At 43.4% G+C, this 4,467-nt stretch overlaps 1 non-coding gene across 1 annotated transcript; it reads left to right on the forward strand.

Annotated features, from left to right (window-relative positions):
- Nucleotides 1-382: 382 nt before the first annotated feature.
- Nucleotides 383-504, forward strand: LOC122439004. Its single transcript, XR_006268745.1, has one exon. It is a non-coding gene; the product is annotated as a small nucleolar RNA SNORA3/SNORA45 family (small nucleolar RNA).
- The last annotated feature ends 3,963 nt before the right edge of the window (nt 505-4,467 follow it).

Raw genomic sequence — 4,467 nt, forward strand, 5'->3', positions numbered from 1 at the left:
AAAAAACCTATCTCATTTGATGCCAATAAACTCCTGAAGATAAAGGAACATAGCCCTCTTTAGCAGGACCATTCTGATTGATTTTGTTCCAAAAATATGCAGAGAAATTTAATAGTCTGACAAGAAAGCTAAAATACTTGCCTACCCAAGACTAGGACTTCCCAAGCTAGTGGTCAAGAACCTGCCTGCCATTACAGGAGACACCAGAGATATGGATTTGATCTCTGGGTCAAGAAGATCCCCTGGAGGAGGGCATGGCAACCCACTCCAGTATTCCTGTCTGGAGAATCCCATGGACAGAGGAGCATGCTGGGCTGCAGTTCATGGGGTTGCAAAAAGTTGGACATGACTGAAGTGACTGAGCACGCATCCACACACCCAACGCTAGAGTCACATCCTGACAGCTCTTGTCCTGGTGTACTAGAGTCCCCACAGAGAATCTGCTGGTCTTGATGCCCTGGTGAGGACAATCAGCCCCCAGAAGTGCCCAGGTCAGAAACATGCCTTCCCTGGCTCCAAGATGTAGCCGACTGGGTTACTACAAATTTCTAAGGAAAGGTGGAGTAGGAAATGGCAACCCACTGCTGTGTTCAAGATTCCAAAGCAGCTTGTCATCCTGAAGGCCAACTTCTTCAGCAGAAGAGCTGAGGAGAAGATTAAGGGTGTGGGAAGGGCTTGAGTCCTGGTAGACTGAAGCCATATGGTGGAAAATTCATAAAATGTTAACAAGTGCTTCTCTTAAGAAGAAAGAGCTGAGTTATCCAAAATACAATTAAAAGCCTTTAAGGCTTTTAGAGCTTTCAGGTGGTGCTAGTGGTAAAGAACCCACCTGCCAATGCAGGAGACGTAAGAAACTGGGGTTCGACCCCTGGGTTGGGAAAATCCCCTGGAGGAGGGCATAGCAACCCACTCCAGTATTCTTGCCTGGAGAATCCCATGGACAGAGGACCCTGGTGGGCCATGGTTCATACAGTCACAGAGAGTCAGACTTGACTAAAGCACACAAAGGATGTTAAACCAAAAATAAATAATATATATAATATAATACTTGCCTATAGCCACATTCATAGTAAGTCACTGATTGAACTCGAAGCTACAACTTCTCTGTAGCTATGAGAGTCATTTGTAACATGGGTAACAAGAGCTTTCACTCACTCAATAAACTTTATTTGGGGAGACAATAAGTAGCAGTCACTCTCACAGGGGCTAGAAATACAACTATATGACTAATAAGGCATATATAGCTCCTGCCCTTAAGGGATTTTTAGTCCGCTGGGAAAAATAGTCAAGTGACAAAGGAATTTAAAAATAAACTGCAAAACTCTACTATGGCTGGTATCCAGTGGTAGAAACATGTAATGCAGTTCTCCATAGGAGGGGATTTGACAGGAGGAGCCTCTTGATGAAGGTGAAAGAGGAGGGTGAAAAAGCAAAAACTGAAGACCATGGCATTCAGTCTCATTACTTCATGGCAAATAGATGGAGAAACAATGAAAATAGTGACAGATTTTATTTTGGGGGGCTCCAAAATTACTGCAAATGGTGACTGCAGCCATGAAATTAAAAGATACTTTCTCCTTGGAAGAAAAGCTATGACCAATGTAGACAGCATATTAAAAAGCAGAGACATTAGTTTGCTGACAAAAGTCCATTTAGTCAAAGCTATGGCTTTTCCAGTAGGAAAATGTATAGAGGTGAGAGTTGGACCATAAAGAAGTCTGAGCACTGAAGAATTGATGCTTTTGAACTGTGGTGTTGGAGAAGACGCTTGAGAGCCCCTTGGACAGCAAGGAGATCAAACCAGACAATTCTAAATGAAATTAACACTGAATATTCTTTGGAAGGACTGATGCTGAGGCTGAAGCTGCAATACTTTGGCCATCTGATGCGAAGAACCAACTCATGGAAAGACCCCATTGCTGGGAAAGATTGTAGGCAGGAGGAAAAGGGGACAACAGAGGATGAGATGGTTGTATGGCATCAATGACTCAATGGACGTGAGTTTGTGCAAATTCTGGGAGATGGTGAAGGACAGGGAAGCCTAGAGTGCTGCAGGCCATGGGGTCACAAAGAGTTGGTCACGACTGAGCAACTGAACAACAATACGAGGGGATTAGAAAAGTTTATCCATATAAAATGACCTTCAAACAGCAAATAATCAGGCTAAAAATTGGATCTGCAAGTAGTGGTTATAAAACATGGAAATGCCTGGAGACAATTAAAGAAAATAACAACACATTCAAGCCACTGTAAGCTGTCACAGTTTGACCCAATAATTCAGAGCCTGGGTGATGAGAGATGCGGCTAGAGAATTAAGAGTAGTTAACAGCTTATTTTCTTGGGCTCCAAGGGAATAATATGGCAGCAGCAACCTGAAGAGGCATCAGTGGCCTGGGAAGCGGCCTTGCAGAAATCACAATGAAGATGGAGGCAGGAGCAGTGTAGTGACCAGCACCCCCAATTCCCAGTGCAGAGTCAGAGAGGAAAGGCTGGGGCCGAAGCTTGGCAATGGCAGTGGAATGGCCCCAAGGCGACCAGAACCAGCAGAGAGTCTAGGTGCCTTTCACTCCTGGGCATCCTACAACATTGGTTCCAGCCCTCCTCAGACCCCCTTCCCAGCATGGCCTTTGCCTCAACCCCAGGCTGCATGTTGACTGCCACCCTATGACCTGTGATGGTTAACACATTCAACAAGGACCAGCAGTGGGACAATTAGGGCTCCAAGCATGTCATCCAGCCACATGGAGCAGTTGAAGGGCATGTCCCTGCTAGTTAGGGCCTGACAAAATGGGATCCACTGGAGAAGGAATGGCAAATCATTTCAGCATTCTTGTATTGAGAAACCCATGAACAGTATGAGGAAGCAAAAAAGATATGACACTTAAAGATGAGCCCCCATGTTGGTGGGTGTCCAATATACTACTGGGGAAAAGCTGAGAAATAGTTACAGAAAGAATGAAGAGGCTGAGCTGAAGTGGAAACAACATCCAGGTGTGGGTGTATCTGGTGGTGAAAGTAAAATCCAATGCTATGAAGAACTTTATTGCATAGGAACCTGGAATGTTAGGTCCATGAATCAAGGTAAATTGGAAGTGGTCAAACAGGAGATGGCAAGAGGGAACATCAACATTTTAGAAATCAGTGAACTAAAGTGTTTGGGAATGGGTGAATTTAATTCAGATGACCATTGTATCTATTGTGGGTAAGAATCACTTAGAAGGAATGGAGTAGCCCTCATAGCCAACAAAAGAGTCAGAAATGCAGTACATGATTACAGCCTCAAAACTGACAGAATGATCTCTGTTTGTATCCAAGGCAAACTATATCAGAATAATCCAAGACTATGCTCCAATCGCTAATGACAGAGAAGATGAAGTTGAATGATTCTGTAAAGAGCTACAAGATGTCCTAGAACTAACACCAAAACAAAATGCCCTTTTCATCATAGGGGACTGGAATGCAAAAGTAGGAAGTCAAGAGATGCCTGGAGTGACAGGCAAGTTTGGCCTTGGGGTACAGATGAAGCAGGGCAAAGGCTAACAGTGTTTTGCCAAGAGAACGCACTGGTCATAGCAAACACCCGCTTCCCAAAACACAAGAGACAACTCTATACATGGACATCACCAGATGGCCAATACCAAAATCAGATTGCTTACATTCTTTGCAGGTGAAGATGGAGAAGCTCTATACAGTCAGCGAAAACAAAGACCTGCAGCTGACTGTGGCTCAGATCATTAGCTCCTAACTGCCAAGTTCAGGCACAAATTGAAGAAAGTAGGGAAAATGACTAGACCATTCAGGTATGACCTAAATCAAATCCTTTATAATTATACAGTGGATGTGACAAATAGATTCAAGGGATTAGATCTAATAGGAAGAGTGCCTGGAGAACTGTGGATGGAAGTTCATAATGTTGCATGGGAGGTGATAACCATGATGGTGTTATCACTCACCTAGAGCCAGACATCCTGGAAGGTGAAGTCAAGTGGGCCTTAGGGAGCATCACTATGAACAAAGTTAGTGGAAGTGATGGAATTGCAGCTGAGCTATTTCAAATCGTAACAGATGATGCTGTTAAGTGTTGCACTCAGTATGTCAGCAAAGCTTAAAAACTCAGCAGTGGCCACAAGACTGGAAAAGGTCAGTTTTCATTTCAATCCCAAAGAAATATAATGCCAAAGAACATTCAAATTACTGTACAATTGCACTCATTTCACATGCTAGCAAGATTATGCTCAAAACCCTCCAAGACAGGCTTCAGCAGTACATGAACTGAGAACTTCCAGATGTACAGCCGAATTTAGAAAAGGCAGAGGAAAAAGAGAACAAACTGCCAACATATACTGGATCATAGAAAAAGCAAGGGAATTCCAAAAAAAATCTACTTCTGCTTCATTGACTACAATGAAGACTTTGACTGTGTGGATCACAACAAACTATGGGATATTCTTAAAGAGATGGAAATAC

This window comes from Cervus canadensis, chromosome 3 (assembly GCF_019320065.1).
Source record: "Cervus canadensis isolate Bull #8, Minnesota chromosome 3, ASM1932006v1, whole genome shotgun sequence".
NCBI lineage: Eukaryota > Metazoa > Chordata > Mammalia > Artiodactyla > Cervidae > Cervus > Cervus canadensis.